This window comes from Lissotriton vulgaris, chromosome 8 (assembly GCF_964263255.1).
Source record: "Lissotriton vulgaris chromosome 8, aLisVul1.2, whole genome shotgun sequence".
Lineage (NCBI taxonomy): Eukaryota > Metazoa > Chordata > Amphibia > Caudata > Salamandridae > Lissotriton > Lissotriton vulgaris.
In genome coordinates, this window is record NC_141696.1 from 1,332,720,411 (window position 1) to 1,332,743,416 (window position 23,006).

General features: G+C 44.9%; 1 protein-coding gene across 1 annotated transcript in view; it reads right to left on the bottom strand.

Moving 5' to 3' along the window:
- LOC147698695 (inhibitor of apoptosis protein-like) overlaps nucleotides 1-18,678 on the bottom strand; it is a 78,632-nt gene extending 59,954 nt beyond the window's left edge. The window contains exon 1 of the mRNA XM_086935276.1: nucleotides 18,398-18,678. The gene's annotated coding sequence lies outside the window, so the exon portion shown is untranslated. The remainder of the gene's footprint in view (nucleotides 1-18,397) is intronic.
- Between the last annotated feature and the right edge of the window lie 4,328 nt (nucleotides 18,679-23,006).

Here is a 23,006-nt window from a genome sequence, read left to right on the forward strand (position 1 = left end):
CTAAAAACCGAAAAGATCAAGAGATCTTCTCAATGACCTTACAGGCTTAAAGTCTTGCCCTCACAGCAAAATCCCTCCCTCTCGTCCAACTCCGCCACAACAAGCATCCCCAAAAATTGAACTAAAAAACGAGGCAGCCTGGTCCTCCTTCTATACCTACACTGAAGAAGCATTAGGCAAGATTCTTAGCACCCTCAAGCCGGCCAATATTACCACCGATCCTCTCCCCGCTAACGCAGTTAAAGATGTAACCCCTCTGATCCTACCGCTCTGGACTAGGATCATCAATAGTTCTCTGCATCAAGGCTGCATCCCTGACATCCTCAAAATTGGTCAAGTGTCTCCCATCCTAAAAAAAACCACAGCTGACCCGATGGACCTTAACAACTATCGCCCTATTTCTAACAGCCCTACCCTAGCCAAACTGTTGGAAAAATGTGTACTCCAACGACTGACTAAACACATTGACCACTTCGACCTCCTTGACAATCACCAATCTGGCTTTAGAGCAGGGTATAGCACCAAATCAGCCATGACTCACATTATCGACGACACCTTACAAATACTCGATCGGAATGGATCATGCCAACTCATCTTATTAGACCTTTCCTCGGCCTTCAATATGGTCAAACACGAAAACCTGATTGACCTCCTGAATCTCAGAATGGGCCTCTCAGGCTCAGTACTCAATTTGTTTACCTCCTTTCTTCAAAACCGGACCCAAAAATTCAAGGTCAATAACTCCTTATCCAAACCCGTACCAGTAACTCTGAGAGTCCCACAAGGGTCCGCACTATCCCCTACACTTTTCAATCTATTTATGAAACCCCTTACTGTCTTGTTGCGAGCATCCAAAATCAAATTTCACATGTACGCAGACGATACACAACTTTACCTGAAGATTCATACTCCTGAAGACATCAAACTACTTAACAAAACGCTGCTGAACACCCAATCATGGCTAGCTGAGAACCATCTCAAGCTTAACGCACTCAAAACAGAATTCCTACTTATTGCTCCACCCTCCAAAATACCCCTCCTCCAGGATTGGTTCAAACACCTCACGGCATTCAACGTTCAACCAACAATCATTGACTCAGAAAAATCACTGGGTATAACCCTTGATTGCAACCTCAACATGCATAAACATATTGGCAACGCAACAAAGGGAGCAAATTTCCAGACTAATATTCTTAGGAAGCTTAAACCCTTCCTACCAAAAAACGACTTCAAGACGGCAGTGCAAGCTCTAGTTATTCCCAGGATCGAGTACGGTAGTGTCTCTCTTTGTGAACTCCCCAAAGCTACAACAGCACCACTAAGAGCCACCATCAACGCTGCAGCTAGACTCATCACCGGCTCAAAAAAAAAGGTCCCACATCTCCACGGATATAGCATTGAATTGGCTATAATTCACCTAAAAATAGCTTGCATGACTCACAAAGCCATTCACCACAAGACACCAAGTTATCTCTCTCAGAAATTGACTATCTCTGGGGTAAGAGATCCACAAGGAGTGCAGAAAAAGTATGACTGAAGCCACACAGATTTAATATCCCGAAAACATATAAACGCTCCTTCTAAGGGATGGCTCCTAGGATCTGGAACGCACTACCCCCTGAAACCAGACTTATCACATCTACTTCATTGTTCAATAAAGGCGATTCTCATGAAAAAATTCACATGATCATCACCTATAGATCGCATGACTTTTATGGATGCAAACAGACAACCCTCTTGCACAGATGCTCTCTCGACCCACACCCCTCTCTCTGTTTTATTTTGCACAATGTGTTGCTCATATTTGATCTACCTCATTTGTTTGTTGTATGGTTGCACAGTGTTTACACATATTGGTTTCGACTCAGTTTGTATTTTGATATATAATTTTTCTTCATTGCCTGTAAAGCGCTCCGATACCCGCAAGGGTCTAGTTCGCGCTCTATAAAACTTTCAAAATAAATAAATAAATAAATAAATAAAATTACAGCGCTTTATTGTGCAAGGAGGCAACAACAATCTGCAGATGCCAGTGAACATTCAATTGGGGTTTACTATCAACGTTCCAAAGTCACACATGACTCCTTCACAGTTGCTCTCTTTCACGGGTCGGGGAGGATGTCTGGGAGAGGCGGGGATCAGAGGCCTCTGACAAAGATCTACTTCACTTAAATTTGTTAGAATTGTCTGCGATTCACTTGGCGTTGAAAGCCTTCATGCCTACCATCAGTGGAAGGCGAGGCCCGGTGCTCATAGGCAACAGTACCATTATGTGGAAATGCAGCAAACAGGGCAGGTGGGGTCTTGGGTCCTGTGCCAGGAGGCTGTATGTCGCTGAAAGAGACAGGACTGTCTGGTAATTTCTCTGCCGATGAACTACCTGGCGGCATCGCTATAAACACCAGGGCAGACGAACTTGGCCACAAGGCTTAGCGGTCCACGATTGACAGTTGCATCTAGAGGTAGTCTTCCATCAATGCAGATAACAGCAGATTCTGGTGCTGTTGGACCTGTCGGCAGCCTTCGACATGGTATCACATGATATTCTTCTCAGTCGTCTGCAGGAGGTGGGGATAGGAGGTCGGGCTCTGTCCTGGTTTGAGAGTTCTCTCAGGCCGCTCACAAAGTGTCAGTTTGGGCTCCCATCATTCCATCTCAAGGGAACTCACCAAGGGGGTTCCACAGGGCTCATGCCTAAGCCCCACATTATTTAATGAGTATGTGGCCCCCTTGGCTGACATTGTGAGAGCATATGGATTCATTCCAGTGTCGCATACGACGGACGACACCCAGCTCCTGTTTCCATTCCAGACCCTTACTCCTGCTACCAAACACGCTTTTTCTGAAGGAATGAGAGCGGTGTCTGAATGGATGGCCTCCAATTGCCTACAATGTAATGTGGGCAAGACCAAGGTCATGCTTTTTGGGAAGGCCCCCCTCCTATGGTCACCGGACTGGTGGCCTTTGGACTTGGGACCTGTCCCCTGTCCTAAACAGGCAGTGAAGAATCTAGGCGTGCGACTGGACCAGGGACTATTGCTAAAAGAACACGCAAATCAGGTGACAGGATCCTGTTTTTGGGTAATTGGACTCCTGAAACGCGTATTTCCGTTCTTGTCGGACATTTACAGAAAGACCCTTGTAGTCAGTCGGTTAGACTATTGTAATGGTCTTTTTTATCTGCTAATGAGGAAGTGCTTAGCAGACTGCAAGTTGCCCAAAATACTGCGGCAAGGCTGGTCCTTAATGTCCCGCCTAGAACTCCCTCTCGCCCTCTTCTGGAAAAACTCCACTGGCTGCCCATCCGCCAACGGGTTGAATTCAAAATTTGTGTCCTACATAAAAGCCTCTCTGGCATAGGCCCTCAATATCTGGTCGACAAATTCAGCACATATAAACCTGGACGGTCCCTTCGATCCAGCAACCAATTATTGCTACAGGTTCCCTTAATCATTAAGGCACTTTCGTATATATGGGCCCTACCCTCCGGAACAAACTTCCCTTCAGTCTGATACAAACTGCTAACTATTCTGTCTTCAGGAAAACACTAAAAACACACTTGTTTCTGACGACATAAACCCTCGTGCCTCCCTAAAGCCCTTTTTATGCACTTACGGAGAACCAAGCGCAGAGATACCCCTCCGGGGGTCGAATCCTGTGCTATGCTTCCACAACGGAAATGGAAGCATTTTTCACAAGACACCTTCAATCAACTATTAGAGCTAGGGGGTCCACCGGGAGACGCAGACTGTGAAAGCGCTAATAGCAAACTTGAGAGGCGTATTCTAAATGCTTTAGATGTGTCAGCCCCGATGTGCCTATCGAAGATAGGAAGCCGAGGTAAAAAAAGTCTGCCCCTTGGTTCACTCCCGAGCTGCAGAATGCCAAATCAGAGTGTAGTAAACTAGAGCGGAAATGGCGGATAGACTTCTGCCCTCAAACCAGGACCATTTACAAGGAGGCACAGAGAAAATACAAAATCAAACTGCGAGGAACAAAGGCGACACACTATAAAAATCGTATTGGGGAGGCAGAAAACTCCTCGAGAGACTTGTTTAACATTTTCAAAGAGATCTCAGTGGTAGTAAATACAAATACTCCAGAAAATGACTCAGTCGAGGAATGTAACAGAATAGCCAACTATTTTGCAGGAAAGGTCAAAGATATATATGCCACCTTCTCGGGCGGCATAATATGTGGACGAGACTTTGAGGAAAAGGCGGGGGCAAGTAAGGTGGAGAACTGTCTAAAGGACTTTTCGGTACCTCCTCCAGAGACACTAATCAACATCTGCCAGGGTATTAAATCTGGCTCCCCTCGAGACCCAGCACCTCCTCGGGTGTTGGGGGAAAGCATCACGGTGCTGGAACCTTATATCACTAAGTACACAGATTGCCAGCCACACACTTACTTAAATCCTCTATTTATGAGGGAACAAACCATAAGAGACTTCCTGGTTCGTACGGGTATATCACTCAAACCCTTTTATTATTTATTTGTTTTTTGTCTTTTTATTGATGTATGAAAGGGACACCTTATCGTTTTGTACACCTTATATACAATTATTTACAATTCGCGATTATTTACAACACAAACACATACCTAGTTGTATTATACAAAGTGAATTGCTCCGATATATATACACTCAAATATTCATACTACGAAGAAAAAATCATCCGTAATTCCATAAAGACCAGAGTCAAAAGTATAAACTTGATGACAATCATAAATCAATGAACTACAGTTGAATGTAGGCAGTTCAAAAAAGGAAAAATAGACTTCAAATTAATTCATTCAGTCCATTCAACCAATAAATGGCTAATCTTTTTACGCCAACGCGTTTCGAATCCGGTATGTCAACTCTACGGATTCTCATCAGGGCTCTGTCTTAATACGGGATATCTGCAAGTGTATAAAATAAAACTTGTTTTAGCTACATTTCTGACAGTTGTTTAGCTTCCAACTACATTTAACTCGGATTCCTCATATTACCTGTTGAACCAGCAGCCGCCGGTCAAGGGTAGGGTATTAGTTCTGACTGAGTTTCTTTTCTTTTCGGGATCTAAAAACAAACGCAGGTATCATGACCTGTTCTTGCTCACTTTCTAAGACCAGAATGGGGCACATGTGTTATCAACATACCTTACTGGATCATGCTCGTGATCCTACGTTTCCACCAAATGGGAGTTAATTTCAGTCTTGTATTACAGCCTGAAAATAATGAGAATAACGTTTTACGCGCTTTTTATGCACAGACGGAGAGAGTATGGCACTCGTTGCTCTACTCGGCATACCTGCTCTGAGGGATTCCTCGCTTGGGCTGTTCATGTTCTAATCGGTTGCAGCGGTAAACGCTTTCTAACCATGTGGGCACCGCTTTCCTCAGTCCTTATTATTTGCGCTTGCTTTCCCTAGAGGAAATAACAGCGTTTTATTAGGTTTCTGGGGCTACTGCAATATTGGTGGCAAATCAAACCCATGTTAGCTCTAGACTTACTTGAACAAGCTGTGACTCAGCATCTAGCTCTCATTCACTTAGTTTGGCAGCCATGTTGTAACATGGTTTTGGACCTACTTATTCTTGATTCTAGACTTATGTTGCGTTATGCGCACAACATCTTGTCCGAGCCGAGATAGCATTACCCAAACCTAAGCGTGACCTATTGTCTCAATGGGGAATGAAACCCATTGAGGGACATCATAAATGTGGGACATGCGTGGCCTGTGGGACTACTGTGGAAGGGAAGGAATTCCAACATGGGAATATTAAGTGGAAACACTTAAGTTTCTCAAATTGTAAAACACGAAATGTTGTGTATGTAGTCATCTGCCCATGTAATAAGATTTACATAGGCAAGACAACACAACAAGTGAATGTGCGCATAACGCAACATAAGTCTAGAATCAAGAATAAAGTGCTTACAGCACCTATGGTGGAGCATTGCATTGAAAATAAACACACTGAGAATGACTTAAAGTGGTCAATTCTATATGTTCTGCAACAGTCTAGACCCATTGACCGTGATAAACTTCTACTAAAAAAAGAGGCCTACCTTATACTTAAGTTTAATAGCGCACTCAGCGGGCTCAACTCGCTTTCTGAAATATCTAGAGTGTGAGCTTTATCTAGTATAGTGCCTCCAAAAGAAAGGGTCGATGGTAATTGCGCGTATGTTTTCATATGTGGTTTAAATTCACCTTTTTTCACATCTAAATGATAGCCTTCTCTAGCGACCCCACTCTAAGATGGCCGCCAAGCAAGTAGCTATAAGTAGGTCCAAAACCACGTTACAACATGGCTGCCAAACTGAGTGAATGAGAGCTTTCACTAGCGACCCCACTCTAAGATGGCCGCCAAGCAAGTAGCTATAAGTAGGTCCAAAACCATGTTACAACATGGCTGCCAAACTAAGTGAATGAGAGCTAGATGCCGAGTCACAGCTTGTTCAAGTAAGTCTAGAGCTAACATGGGTTTGATTTGCCACCAATATTGCAGTAGCCCCAGGAACCTAATAAAACGCTGTTATTTCCTCTAGGGAAAGCGAGCGCAAATAATAAGGACTGAGGAAAGCGGTGCCCACATGGTTAGAAAGCGTTTACCGCTGCAACCGATTAGAACACGAACAGCCCAAGCGAGGAATCCCTCAGAGCAGGTATGCCGAGTAGAGCAACGAGTGCCATACTCTCTCCGTCTGTGCATAAAAAGCGCGTAAAACGTTATTCTCATTATTTTCAGGCTGTAATACAAGACTGAAATTAACTCCCATTTGGTGGAAACGTAGGATCACGAGCATGATCCAGTAAGGTATGTTGATAACACATGTGCCCCATTCTGGTCTTAGAAAGTGAGCAAGAACAGGTCATGATACCTGCGTTTGTTTTTAGATCCCGAAAAGAAAAGAAACTCAGTCAGAACTAATACCCTACCCTTGACCGGCGGCTGCTGGTTCAACAGGTAATATGAGGAATCCGAGTTAAATGTAGTTGGAAGCTAAACAACTGTCAGAAATGTAGCTAAAACAAGTTTTATTTTATACACTTGCAGATATCCCGTATTAAGACAGAGCCCTGATGAGAATCTGTAGAGTTGACATACTGGATTCGAAACGCGTTGGCGTAAAAAGATTAGCCATTTATTGGTTGAATGGACTGAATGAATTAATTTGAAGTCTATTTTTCTTTTTTTGAACTGCCTACTTTCAACTGTAGTTCATTGATTTATGATTGTCATCAAGTTTATACTTTTTACTCTGGTCTTTATAGAATTACGGATGATTTTTTCTTCGTAGTATGAATATTTGAGTGTATATATATCAGAGCAATTCACTTTGTATAATACAACTAGTTATGTGTATGTGTTTGTGTTGTAAATAATCGCGAATTGTAAATAATTGTATATAAGGTGTACAAAACGATAAGGTGTCCCTTTCATACATCAATACTTAAAAAGACAAAAAACAAATAAATAATAAAAGGGTTTGAGTGATATACCCGTACGAACCAGGAAGTCTCTTATGGTTTGTTCCCTCAAAAATAGAGGATTTAAGTAAGTGTGTGGCTGGCAATCTTTGTACTTAGTTATATTAATGGTCCAGCTAGCCCCACGTCCCAGGACCTGACTCCCCCATTCTTGGAACCTTATATCAGGCATGTGCTTCAGGTCTCATTTGCCTCCGGAGCACTCCCGGATGATTGGAAGAAAGCGGTAGTTCTTCCCATTAAAAAGAAACCCAATGTTAGCCATGAAGTTCTAGAAAATTTAAGACCTATCTCCTTACTACCGTACCTGGCCAAAGTGGCAGAGAAAGTGGCCAACATATAACTAATGGCCCACTTAGAGAATAACAACCTCTTGCATTCCTCTCAATCAGGTTTTCGACCGGGTTTCTCTACGGAGACAGCCCTTTTGAGAGCAACAGAGACCCTGCGGCAAGGGGCGGATTCCGGACACACCATGGCACTGATAATGCTCGACCTCAGTGCGGCGTTTGACACTGTAGCTCATGCCATCCTACTACAGTGTCTAAACAAAGCAGGTGTTTCGGAGTCCGCGCTAAGTTGGCTGAAAGCATTCCTCACTGACCGAAGCTTCCAGGTCCAAAGGGGCTCCTTTAAATCTTCTGCCATAGCGCTACAACAAGGGGTGCCCCAGGGCTCAGCCTTGAGCCCAAGTTTGTTTCATCTGTATATGGCCCCCCTGGCAGAAGTGGTGCAAGCGTATGGAGTGGAGTTAGTCTCCTACGCTGATGACACCCAACTGCTGATCTCCCTGTCCCAAGCCCCCGCTACAGCGGCATCTAACTTCAAGGCCTGTATGCAGGCTTTGGCAGGATGGATGAACTCTCACTGTCTAAAGCTCAACGGCTCCAAGGCGGAGGTTATGGTGATTGGAGGGAGCAACTGTAGCTGGACAATGGACTGGTGGCCAACATGCCTAGGCCCCACGCCTAGAACCTGGGAATATGGGTTGATCCCAAACTATCCTATGAGGGCCACGTCAACCGTCAATGTGGGAAAGTGTTTTGGGATACTGAAAACTCTCAATCACACATTAGACTTACTCCCGCTGGAGGCTCGACGTACCATGACTCAAGCTCTGGTTACGTCCCGTATGGACTACGGAAATGTTCTGCTCTTAGGCACCACTGAAAAAAGCTTAGGGCGATTGCAAGTCCTTCAAAATACAGCCGCCCGTTTGGTGCTGAGACTTCCTAAAAGAGCAGCCTCTAAACCAGCTCTTGCGGCGCTACACTGGCTACCGGTCAGAAAGAGAGTGATGTATAAAGCGCTCCTAATATGCCACAGGATTATATGGCATAAAGCACCATCCTATCTTCATGACCTGGTACACATTTATGAGCCAACAAGAGCACTACGCTCAGTAGGAGCGGGTCTACTGAAAATCCCCCTCGTAAAAAGATCAAAATTGGGTGGTCGCTCTTTCAGACTGATGGCAGCCAGCAACTGGAACAGACTTCCGATTAGCCTCAGATTGGAAGGATCTGAAGTCAAGTTCAGAAAACTTCTAAAAACCCACCTGTATAATATTTAAATACACAGCTGAACAGAGGAGCCTTTCCTTGCTTCTGAGCGCTTCCTTTCTCCATAGCGCGGGGACAAGCGGAGATGGCGTCACCAGGCGCTTTATATACCTCTTTATTATTATTATATAAGCATATAAATAAAAAATAAATAAATAACAGCGGCTCAATCATTCCGCCACTGCGAAGAACACACAATGTCACCACTTTGGCGCATTGGAGTTCCAATGATGTCTCTTTATCAGAGAGTGGGGCTCATGGCTCCTGTATGCCTTCCCACTGTTTCCTCTCCTACTCAGAGTTCTGAAGAATATCAGGAATAACCAGGCCCAAGTCATCCTAGTGGCACCAGATTGGCCCAGGATCATGCGTTATACGTCACTCCTGGGCACTAGCCCAGGATTCTTGATATAGGATACGATGCTCTGCTGGAGGGCACAAAGACTAGTCTCTCAGCATCATCAAATTGGGTTCACAGGGGAAATGCCAATGCAGCAATAACTTAGGCGAGATGTAAAAGTCTCCTGTTAAAAATAGATACAAAGCTAGGAAATCTGGCATCAAAAGAAGCAGGTCCAGAGGTGAATGGACGTCTCTTTGGTGACTCCTTGATTAAGGAGATGAGTGAATAAGTCTTTGCTTTTGTCACATTTGATAAAGCCCAGTTCAGTTGTGGAAAATCTATGGAGTGCAGGTTTTTTGCAGGGTCAGCAAATGCACAAGCCCCTTTACCGGCGGCATACCACTTATGAGGAACACTCACTACAGAGGCTCCTACGGATACCAACAAAACTTTAAGGAGGGGTTTTTTCCCCCAAACAGTCAGAGGTTTCAGAAACTGGATTTATAACCAGAGAGGAGGTCACGTCACAGGAAAGTCCTTCAATTACTGGTCGACCTCCAGTAGAGGGTTGTCTAGCTTTTTTCTTTCTCCCTTAGCAAGACTTGACTGCAGACATGTGAGTTTTACAAACAGTACAAGGGTACTACATAGATTTGCAAGCCACCTTTTCAATTTGCTCTTTCTTTTGCTCTCCTATTCCAAGAGGATAAAAAGTGACGTATTTCTTAAGAAGTGGAATCTCTCATATACTAAAAGAGCTACGGAGTTCAGCTCTTTAGATTCTTTGGGTTTCCTAAGAACAATTTATAGGATACAAAAAAAATTGGACCTGTGACGAATTTCAAATTATTAAACAATTTCATAGTTTACAGTCTTGTCAAGATAGAGACAATCATCCATCTGAGGACTATGCTTCTCAAATGTGAGAAGATCTCCAAGACAAAGACCTTAGGTTTCTTATTGACAAACCCTTCAGGAAGTTTTGAAGATCCAGTGGAAAGACACATTTTACTTCTTCAAATCTCTTTCATTTGGTCCTTCTTTGGCACACAGGTGTTTTACTAGGGTCATGAGAACTGTGGTAGCTCACCTAAAGGCTCAGTATTATAGACTGATTGTCTATTTGGACAACTTCATCCTCCTCTTTTCTGTTAACTAGGATTTATCAGGAAAGTCTTTTCTGGTACTTTCAAAACAAATGGAATTCTTGGGAGTCCTAACATATTGAGACAAATCCAGAAAGCAACATCCTCAGGCCAAGGTGGGAACAGTAAAAGGAGAATACACCAAGTTTTGAAAATAGACACAGTATTTCTTAAACTAGTTGCTTGGCTGGTAGACCGGTTGATGCCTTCCTTAAAAGCAAGTTTTACATGTCCCCTTCACTATCAAGCCTTACAGAGGCTAAAAATCTATCTTCTTTGCCAAGGTCTCCACTACTCAGATACATTAAATTTTGATTCAGACTCTCGTTCAGAGCTCAAATGGTGGTTGGATCATCTGGACCCTTGAACGGGAATACAATTATTTCTTCCACCCAGACCTAGTATCAGAATCTAATGCCAGTCTGACGGGTTGGGGCACAGAATCTGCCACTTTGGCAGCACACATTCGGACCATAAGTCAGCTCTGCATATAAATTGTTTAGAGATCCTTCTAGACTGTTTTGCTATATGCAGCTTTGCAAAAGGACAGATTAAGATGTTCCGTACTTCATTGAATGGACAGGTTGACTGCAGTGAGGTATATCAATCAATTGGCGGGGAGGGGGTGGAGGAGGGAGAAATCAAAGCCTTTGGTGGATCTAGACAAAGGTTTCTGGTAAATGTGTCCACAAAGAAGTTTTTCTGTTCAGGCAGAGATTACTCCAGGTAGTATAAACAAGATAGACTGGTGCTCCAGGAACCTTCAAGATTCAATGAACTGGTATCTTCATCCTAAAATAATCTGAATTTTCTTCAAAGTGATGTCCCTTTTCAGTAGACCTTTTTGCTTTACGCTTGAATACTCCAATCCCTTCCTTTTACAGATGGAGACAAGATACACAGAACTTGGCTGCAGATGCATCTCTCCAGGATATGTCTGTTCACAATTACACCTTCCCCAATACCATGAGTTCTGGCTCTCGTCTGGCACCAAAAGCGTTGTTAATCCTTCTGACCATTTTCTTCTGGCACTCTCAGACTTGGTCACCTACCATTCTGGAACAGTCAATAGATTGCTCAATAGTAAGTTTTTCTTTTTCAAGATTTACTTCTGGACCAGCAGGGCTACTGTCAAGAGAGGATTCACAACTAGATACCATCTCTGTTAGCTTGGAGGATTTTGGGTCAGCCTGGAGAATCACAGGTGTTTTGACAGAGGCTGCTCTGCTCATCCGTCAATTTTGGCCCTGGCTACCACTAGAACCTACAGCCACTTATCTTGTAATAAAATGTAGATTTTCCCACTTTTGTGAAGGAAAGTCATGATTTTATTGACGACACAGAGGTGAGTATTATCTCACAAAAGTGGGAAAATCTACATTTTATTACAAGATAGGTGGGTTTTTTCTCCAGTATCTGTAGGTTGACCAAGATGCGGTCAAGCCAAGGACACATCAGGTTGAACTACCGGAGAGCTGCCTAAGACAAAGTCTACAGGCCCCTCCACCCAGGCGGACCATGGGGCACAATATTGCTCAATAAAAAATACTATCAGTACAACGTTAACCGTATGTATACTGACCAGATACACACATTAGGTGTGTCTATATGATAGTGCCTTAATATTTAGGTTGAATTAAAAGAAGTGGCATACATGGGGCTGGCCCTCATGTTGTCCTGAAGAAAAGGTGTAGGGGACACCTTGAAACATGTCGACAAGATACAAGGAACTGTGACAACATACAGCTATATTTCCTTTATCCAACCACCTTTTTTAACATACCAACTAGAGGCAGGAATAAAATATTGGCTTACTAGCTAGATATTTTTAATTATCACTCATCACCACAGACTGCACTACACATAGCTTCACTGATAGTGCTCCTACGTATCCCTCGGAAGACGCAGCACGCCCCAAGCAGTAGATGCTTGGGATGGCCCCAATGATGAAGCATGACACCTAAGGGCAACCTTGGGTGAGTGAGGGGACTCAAGAAAATAATTTTCTTTTCCAAGACGGCACCGCCCAAAATCTGGGCAGCCCTAAAAAACCTTCTCCCTGGCTAGGTTCACATGATCCACCTTGTTCTCTCCTAAACTGCAGATCGGCTTCTAAACACTCCTCCGACATCGCTGATCTCATCCTAAGACTGGACCTTGACCTTATCATCCTGACTGAAACATGGTTAACCGAATCCTCTACACCTATAATGGACATTCTGGTTCCCCCTAACTACCACATCATTAGGCTTGACAGGTCTGGCAAGATAGGTGGCGGAATCGCATGCATATACAGGAACAGCCTTTCTGTTCTGACAGTTTCCGTGCCGCCCCTAACCTCCCCAACTTCCTACGAATACATCTGCCTCGATATCATCAGTGATGGAAAACCAATATGCTCTCTCCATGGCATTTACCACCCTCCCAGAGACCACCTCATCTTCGCCCAACAAATGATGGACCCGATTTCAACCAACGCAGGACGACAGCTCACCCAAATATACCTGGGTGACTTCAACCTCCATTGGAACGATCTTAACGATGCGGTGGTAAATAGTCTTAAAAGCTTCCTCAGCGCACTGGACCTCACACAATTGTGTAACAGCCCGACCCACGAGAAAGGCTCTATCCTCGACCTTATCATCGCCAAAGAGGGCACTACTCAACTTGAGACTATTCAACCCTGTGACTGGTCAGACCATCATATTGTTACATTTCACATCAATGAAAAAGTCAAACTCAACTCGGTTCAACCCACCAGAACCAAAGTCTGGAAAAGAGACCTGAAAAAACTCAACCCATCATCCTTACCCCCGAACAGTCGCGACCTCCTACTCCCCCCTACTGGCGTTACAGATGTCCAATCCCTGACTGACCACTATCTTAGCGCCGTGACCTCAATAATTAATGAGGCTGCTCCCATGCAGCTAAAAAGAGTCTCCGCTAAAACCTCCAACCCATGGTACGACGGGAGTCTCAATGAAGATAGACGAGCCATGAGATTGGCAGAGCGCACCTGGAGGACAGCTCCCTCTGCACTACACCTGAAAACCCTGAAGAAAAAGAGAAACGCCTACTTCAGGAAAATAAAGCGATCAAAAGCAAACTTCTTCAGCCTCCAGCTCGACCAAGCAAAAAAATCGCCCTAGAAAACTCTTTGAGTTAATCAGAACACAAGCCAAGGAACAACCCCAACCTCTCAGTACCTTGCACGAAGCACCCTCCTGTGAAGACTTCGCCACTTTCTTTACCCAAAAAACTGACAACATAAAGAATGATCTCCGCGATGACGCAAGACTCCACAACACACTCAACTGCATAACACCCACCGAACCTAAAAACAATGCAACATGGTCAACCTTTGAAACCTACTCCGAAGAAGAAATAGGGAAATTGCTCAACACCTTGAAACCTTCCAATCACCTCACGGATCCCCTCCCTGCTAACGCTGTCAAAGATTTCATCCCACTGCTCCTTCCTCTCTGGACTAAAATAATCAACAGCTCGCTCCAAGAAGGAACCATCCCTGACTCCCTCAAAGTTGGACAAGTCACACCTTTGCTAAAGAAACCTACTGCCGACCCGTCCGACCTAAACAACTACCGTCCCATTACCAATATTCCCACTCTCGACAAATTATTGGAAAAGTGCGTTCAACTACAACTGACTAAACACATCGACCTGTTTGATCTCCTCAACCCGCATCAATCAGGCTTCCGGGCAGGACACAGCACTGAAACTGTTATGACTCACATAATTGACGACGCCCTTCAAATCCTAGATCAAGGTGATACCTGCCTCCTCATCCTGCTTGATCTCTCTTCGGCATTCGACACTGTCAAACACGAGAAATTACTCGATCTTCTGAGCACAAGAATGGGTCTTTCTGGGACTGTTCTCAAGTGGTTCACCTCCTTTTTACACAACAGGTCGCAGAAATTCAAGAGTAACAACCTGATGTCCTCTCCAATACCTGTGTCGTTAGGCGTCCCCTAAGGATCTTCCCTATCACCAACCCTGTTCAACCTAGTTATGGAACCTCTCACCACCTTGCTTCAAGCATCCAATGTACTTTTTCACATGTACGCAGATGACACCCAACTATAGCTCAAATTCCAATCCCCCAACGACATTTTACTACTGAACTCTACGATTAGAAGCACCCAATCCTGGCTTGCTGATAATCATCTCAAACTCAATGCTCTGAAAACAGAATTCCTGCTGATCGCACCTCCCGCGAAGATCCCCATCACGCAAACCTGGCTTAAACAGTTAACGGCACTCAATGTCCAACCCATCATAGTGGACTCAGCAAAATCTTTAGGCATAACCCTCGACTCCAACCTTAGCATGCAGCAGCATATCAGCAAAACCACTAAGGGAGCGAACTTCCAAATCAATACATTGAGGAAACTTAAACCCTTCCTACCAGCCAAAGACTTCCAAACTGCAGTACAAGCTTTAGTAATCCCACGAATTGAATACGGCAGCACCGCCCTCTGCGGTCTCCCGTTAACCAGCACTGCACCCCTAAGAGCCTCTCTAAACGCTGCAGCCAGACTCATCACTGGATCAAAAAAACACTCGCACATCACACCTGATCTGAAAATGCTGGACTGGCTGCCTTTTGAAGCCAGAATACATTTGAAAATCGCCTGCATGACACACAAGGCTCTACATCTAAGCTCTCCCGGATACCTCACTCAGAAGTTGTCAATCTCTGGCGGCTCTAGAAACACTAGAGGCACAGACAATCTTCTGCTAAAACCTCGAAGATTCCGGAAGGTAAAAACCTATAAACGCTCTTTCTCAGGAATGGCACCCAGGATCTGGAACTCACTCCCTCCTGAAACCAGGCTCATCTCCTCCTTCACACTCTTTAAGAAAGAAGTAAAAGCTATTTTTATGGCCAAATACACTTGACCTATTAGCTTGGATTTGGAAAGACCCTACTCTGACCTGTATCACTTTGTTCGATCTCTATGACTATGTATTTCACCTTGAGCCATTTTGTGTTGGAGTAACACCGCGATTATGTATTTCACCTGAATTATTTTCGCTACTATCTACGCACACATTTAATTCGCTGTTCGAACTCTATGAATATGTATCTTACCTGTATGATTGATGCCACTGACTATCTATGCACACATTTAACTGTTATACTTGTACTATTGATTTGCTGTACTACCTATGTGTAACCCCACTCTCTTGCTGGCATTCCCAGCTGTGTAAAGCGCTCTGATATCTGCAAAGATCCTGTTCGCGCTATATAAAACTTTCAAAATAAATAAATAAATACACTCCTCATCATGGACAGCTATAGACAACCATAAACATCCCCAATTCCCACAGAAAATCATTTCTATGTTGTGGAACTAATATTAAACAGTGTTTAGCAAACCAAAGGTTAGTGAGCGTGGGGGCATGGTCAAATGGTGTACCTAAAAACAAGTAGGCTCATTTTAGAATTGACATAGGGCGGCGCCGCAAGTATTCTTCTTGTGCTGCCCTACGCCAATGTGAAAAGGCAGAAATGCATTTGACTGAACCCCAGCGCCATCAGCAGGCCACTTCTTATCCCCACCCCCCAGTGCTTTAAGACCCTCACAGGTTAGCCACGCTCTATAAACCTGTTTGATTGAATGTACCGTATTTATGAAACATGGTGCATTCTTGTTCTTTCCCCTTGCATTAGCACACAACTTGCTGCTGGCAGGATTGTTTTTGAGCAGGAAGGGGGCACCTTCCTTCACAAAAACAAACCCAAGAGGCATTTTCCTCTATGCGAGCTGCAGAATGCAGCACACATGGAAAGAGGAAAATGTAAACATTTCTCCTCGTTACACACCTGTCATGGAGACATACGTGTTTGGCGCTGTCCCAGGTTTATGTGATTTTGTAAATAATGGGGCAGCATCAAAATCCATGGGTGTTGCGTGGGAATCCCAATGCAACGCCCATTGGAACACCTCCATGACGCAGAGTGACGCAGAGTAATGCAGCGCAGTTACTTGAGCTGCTTTGTCTTACGCCATATCTATGAGGCTATGCAGGGTGACTTTGCTCCGCCTCATAGGTATGGTTGAGACGCTTGCAACTCTGGAGCGTCAAAAAGTGATGCTCTGGCAGCACAATCCTCTCATAAATAAGCCCCGAAATATTCTGTACGTTTTTTAGGTTTCACCATCAGGTACTTACATTCAAAATAATGGGCAGTGTAAATGAAAAATAAATTTAAAATGGTGTTACTCAGTGGGAAATGCACCGTAGTACATTATAAAACCTCTATTAGATGATACACTGCAGAGGTTTGTGTGAAACATGAGAGCCACAGAATTAAATCTTGGTTGGTGCAGTGGAGAATAGTGGCTTGCGTATTTTTTGTGCTCAGAGGTCACAGCCTGTGTCAGAAAGCACTGTGAATGCGCAAGTCATTTTTTTATACTTGCATTACACACAGCATTACTTAGACTAGTACAAAATGTGCAAATAGTTTTCGATAAAACGGTGCTTCCAAAAATGTATATTTTAGTAATATACCACAGCGTATGTAATGCAATTACATAATAAATGTAATTAAAATGTAATTTTAAAGGAGCAGTCGAAACGGGTCTCTATTGAACTCCGTTTTGTGCCCTGGCACAGGCGGTCCGTTTTTGTCCTGACTGCAGTGACAGCAGACACATCGATGTGCGTGTGCGTACTTCTCACTAGTGGAGAAGTTACGGCATGACATGATGCAAGTGAGCATCGTACGGGAAGGGAAATCCTTTAACCCCTTCGCTGCGGCGGCTATTCCGCCGCAGCGCTAAAGGGGCGGGGCGGCCGCCACATGCTGGTGACGGAGCCGCTCCATCACCAGCCGCGGTTGAGCTATGCTGGTGACGGAGCGGTTCCGTCATGACCCGCCCCGCTCATTAGAACGCCCACGCAGGCGCGAAGTCAGCGCCGCGCAGGCGCGGTGGCTGGGCCATGACGGAACCGCTCCGTCATCAGCACAGCTCAACTGTAGCTGATGACGGAGCGGTTCCGTCATCAGCAGGGGAGGGGTTAAAGAGAGTAATTTTCTCTCTGGTTTCCCTCTTTTCTTTTTGAAACTCCGGAGCAGCAACATTGTCATGGTGTCACCAGGGTTTTAAGTAGAAGCTTTTACAATATTACATAGAACAAGCCATAGTTGCTACTTATTTATCTTATGCATCTAACAACCATTGACAATGCCAATAGTCCTAACTTTTTTTAGGTGTGATGTTACTTGTTGTATCATATATCTGGATGCAATGACAGAAACATCAAAATACAAGTCTAAACGGCAAAATACAAGTCGGGTAGCACAGATTTTTAGTTTAGGTGTGTTAAGCCACGCCTTTAATTATATTGGCCACACCCCTTTGAGACACCCCAATTTTTTTCATCCCACTTAAAGCTCCTATGGGTACTTGGCCCAGTTGCTCAAGATCCACTGTAGCTCCTGCCCGGAGTAAATGGTCTCAACCCCCACGGTTAGGCCCAGGAACTCCTCTTTGCCCCGTGGCCCTCTGAATGGGGTTCTTACCAGGTACGTTCAAGAAATAAAATCATTTCTTTCAAGGGTGAAGGATGGAAAAGCAAACAAACGGAAAATCCAATGCGCAAAATTCTGCAAGTTAAAAAGGCAGGACCAACAGAAGATGTCAGCTACGCGATCTATTTTGGTAACGGGGCATAAAAGAGTGTGTGTACGTGTCTCTCTCGCAAGGTAAGTCATGGTAATACATAAAAATAATGAGATCTATAGAAAAGGCCGCTTAACTGTTGCCGTGTCCCTTTCCTCCAGGTGAGGCCTTCCTAGTGCCCCGCGTAACCCTCCCACCCCAGTCCCTCACCTGTACGGAGTCGCACGTCCCTCGGGGTACAGGTCACATTTTCGACTCCTGCTGAACAGACGGCGCATCCCACTGTCAGCCCATCGTCGGAATTCCCCCTGTCACCATACTCAGAAGAGGGCGTGGCCCAGAGCCCCACGTCACTCTCGGCTTCCGGAACAAACTGACAGAAGATTCACGCAGTGATTTAACCCTATGGTGACTGGGCGCTCAAACACATAGAATGACCTGGGAGCACTGCAGACACATTCTGAGCGGTCTAGTGTTTAGACACGCCCTTCATAAGAAAAGACACCACATCCGGGTTTCCGAGAAGGGCCTTGAAAGTACTGTGTGGCGTAATAGAGATCGCGTTTCGTTTCTTTAGCTCGGAATGAAAACGAGCGGCTTAATCAAAGCCGTGATCACGCGCAATTCTGTGAAAACCACCGAGTTCTCAGCATCCGCATGAATTACATCATTTAATTAAACCCTAGAGCGGCAACGTAGGGATTTGCTCCAAATAACTGACTAACCTTTCCACCACTTAAAATGTACTTGCATGTTTCACTATGGGTCCCGGAGTAGCATGCTACTCGCCGAAAAGCGCTTCGACGCCTCGTCAGGGGTACTAAGCGCTATATAAACGCAATTACAATACAATATATGCCTTCCGGGAGTTGTAGATGCATCCCTTGCAACTAAAGCAACTCAAGGAACGGCTATTCTTTAACAAAAATATGGATCTGTATTAATAAAACTTTAAAAGCCATAGGACGTTGTTACAAATAGATCCCGCCCACTCCGAACTGTGAGGCAACTACAGTAAGGAAGGATTGATTGTAGACCCCAACTTAAACGTAGAATGTGTGATCCAGAAAATTCCTCTAAACCTATAAAAAAAACTTCTCAAGTCATATCAATCCTCTAGGTAAATTATACTATCTAGGTGCGTGGTTGGGGGACACAGTATTGCGAGTGAAAAACAAAACTAGGAGTTTCCACAAAAAATACGCGCAGGCACTGTTTCAAAGTATTCTACAAATGGGAATTCCACCCTTCAAACGCCTCATTCATTTGCAAAAGTCACTTCCTGGAGGAGTGAAAATTAATCAAGCTGTGTACAGTCAGTGACCCTCGGGGATTTCAGGCAACACCCCCACAATGACTCAGACGTCCCTCTTTTGCATTCAGTCTCATTCTTGGGTACATGTTGAATGACAGAGGAGTAAGACAAGCACGTGACACTCACTAATGATGATTTAGAAGATTAAGCATTGCATTACAACAAAGATTTAGAAACAGCCAGCTAGTTGGTGGGTTACCCCATCCCAGAGACCCTGTTTAAAGTGGCTCAGCTAGTTCGCACTTTGATGCCCAGGACCCTAGGAGGGGGAGACAAGGGGCAGTGCCACGTTGTTCCATCACAACATTAAGAAGTGTGGGGGAGGCGATAGTTTGCCTCGAGGCTTTCTTTTTGTGGAGTGTGCTTCATGTACACAAGGTAATACAGTTCCTAAATTGAGGGCACTGAAGTTGCTGGCTGCCTTGAGGCACAAAGAGCTTCAGAAAATTCTCAACATAAGCTACGGTCTCTAAAATGTATAACATATTTAAACAAACTAACATTAAAAGTCAGTTTGAAAGCAGCTGCTTTTAACCTTAAATGTCAACGACTGGCGAAGAATTCTGGGTGGTAAGTAATTTTTCAAATGTAACCCTGCTTTTTCACATCAAACAACAAATAGCCAGTGTAGAGGTTGAGTTATCCCCAAAGATGACAGGACACAGGATGGTTTGCCACCGCTATTTATTTAACTAATTGCACTACTACAGAGAGCGCCGAACTGACTGCCGTTCAAATCCGCTCCGGCACCCGATCTTGCGCACGACCCAAAATGGCCGCCGTTCATGCTACGTGGTGACATAGCGTGAACACTAGAATGCAAACCCTACATATCACCCCCTTTTGTATCACATGAATAAAAGCAGTCTTGGGGGTGTTACTGTCCATCACCCATCTCATAGTCCCGGAACCTGGAAGGTCTCACAATCAACCGCCCCCACTTGTGAATCTTACAGGGGTGGACATCACTTCTCTCCCGCTGGCCATCGTGGACCCCCTCTCTCTACCTTCTTGGGTACAATGACTCTCTCTGCAAGACAGCTCTCTCCTCTCTCGACTCTGTGTCTCTGCTCTGGGAGTTTCACGGCCTCCTTGCTCCAACCCTGGGTCCGCACCTTCCATGTCTCCTTCCTGTGTGGTGTCCTCATTCTCTGATGTACTCTGATCTGTCACTCCCTGTTCCCGATCTTCGAGAGCCCATTGTATGATCTTGTTGCATCGAGCCATGCGATCCTAGGACCACACATTTCCATCACTAAGCAACGCTGCTCGATCATAAACATCTGACTTGAAGGGGCCGGCTGTATTTGCTGTCGCCCTTTTTCTGTAACACAGCCAGCTTGACCCTCACCCATTCTCCTTCTTTCAACGTTGTGTCCTTTACATTTTTCCTCTTGTTATAATGTTCAGTATATATGGTTTGAGCTTTTTCCAAATTTTTCTGTACTACAGCAGGAGACCATTTGCTGGTAACAGTCTTCTCCTTCAATGCCAAATTGTCTTTAGTGAAGGGATCTCTGCTTCTGAGAATCTGGAAGGGGCTGTACCCCGTACTTGTGGGCATGATGCGGTAGGCCCAAATCATGTGTAAAATGTCTTTTTCCCAGTCCTTCCCTATCATGATGGCTGCCTGGATGGACCCCATTAGTACTAAATCGTTCCAGTTGTCCGTTTCCCGCGGGGTGGTATATGGACGTGTGTTTAGTGATGATCCCATTCCTCTCCATGTATTTCAGCCCTTTATCCTCCAGCTCATTCAGTACTCTGGACAACTTGGTGTCGTGGTCTCGTCGGTCTCTACCCATCACCAGGATATCATCTTGGAAGTATTGGATCCCTTCCATGTCTTTGAAGAGGCGGTGCATGAGTTTCTGGAAGACGGCCTCCGCTGAGGCAAGGCCAAAAGGCATTCTGCAGAATTGGTAACACCCGAAGGGAGTTATAAATAACGTCAACTTCCTACTCTCCGGGTGTAGCGCTATCTGGTGGTACGCCGACGTCAGGTCAATGGTGGAGTACCATTTTATACCCTTAGTTTTCGCCAACATTTCCTCGATGCGGGGTAACGGGAACTTTTCCACCACAATGCTTTTGTTCAGTTCACGCAGGTCCACGCACAACCGGACCTTGCCGCTTGGTCCCAGCCTCGTCGCCACTGTAGAGGTTGAGTTATCCCCAAAGATGACAGGACACAGGATGGTTTGCCACCGCTATTTATTTAACTAATTGCACTACTACAGAGAGCGCCGAGCTGACTGCAGTTCAAATCCGCTCCTGCACCCGATCTCGCGCACCTCGCGCGCGACCCAAAATGGCCGCTGTTCACGCTACGTGGTGACGTAGCGTGAACGCTAGAATGCAAACCCTACAGCCAGTGCTATTATAAAAGGCAGGGATAATCTGGAAGGCCCCCCACCCCCGGTTTTGCACTCACCTCCTCAGGCATAGCAGCAGGCCACAGGCCAGCAGCAGGCCCCTCAAAGGCAGGCACACCCTCTTTCTCCTCCCGGTCACAAGTTAGACAGCTGGCCCGGCTACAGCCCACACACTTCCAAGCTCCTTTGCGGGGTCTGTGCACGGGGGTCCCTTCAACAAGAGTCTGTTTCTTAACCCCTTCCCTGCTCATGACGAGCTGAGCTCGTCATGAGGCACAGTGGAGCTGTGCTGATGACGAGCTGAGCTCGTCATAAATAATGTCAAATAGCAATTTCCAGCACAGGCTGGAAATTGCCTTAGCAGCCAAGGTGTTAAGCATGATTTTTTTTTTCTCTGAGCCCCGTTACGCTCTTGAAGCATGATCCCTTACAGAGCCGAACTCCGTATGCATGAGAGAACAGCAGTGACATATACACTCAGAAACAGTCCGGAGCTTTATTAAATAACTACATCAACGGTGTCTGTGATTAATAAAAAATGGGGAAAAAACACTTTGTTTACATTTGCATTGTGGGCCGCTACCTCAGAAAGCCCCATGACTGATTGGAAAGGAGGGGAGGAACAGTAGAGAGAGTGGGATGGAGGAGCGAGGGGAAGGAAAGAGAAGCTAATGAGCCCTGACCTTGTTATAAAGTGTTTGGCGATCTTTCGTAGTTGGTGCCAAGAACATACTCTTCACAAAAGACAGACAGACAGACAGACACACACACTTATAGAGTACATAGATGCATGTGTCCATCAGAAGAGGTAATTACAATAAAATGCATTATATGACCTAAGAGGCTACAAGCATTCTTTTAGATTGGATGTGGTAGAGAGAAATGTGCGGCTCTCTCCTACACCAAAGCAACACACAATAATCTTTCTACATCAAGCATGTTTCCAAATTCCACAGGAATATGTCTTGACTCCACTCATTTTCTGGTATGCAGCGTATGTCCACTCTGAAAGCGTCTTGGGGCTGAAGTGCTTCAGCTAAAATTATGGCAAAGATGACAAGGGCTGGGCATCTATAGAAGTCAGTGGGCGAGAACCTCTAATGTAATTAGACCTCTGTGTGATGCGAGT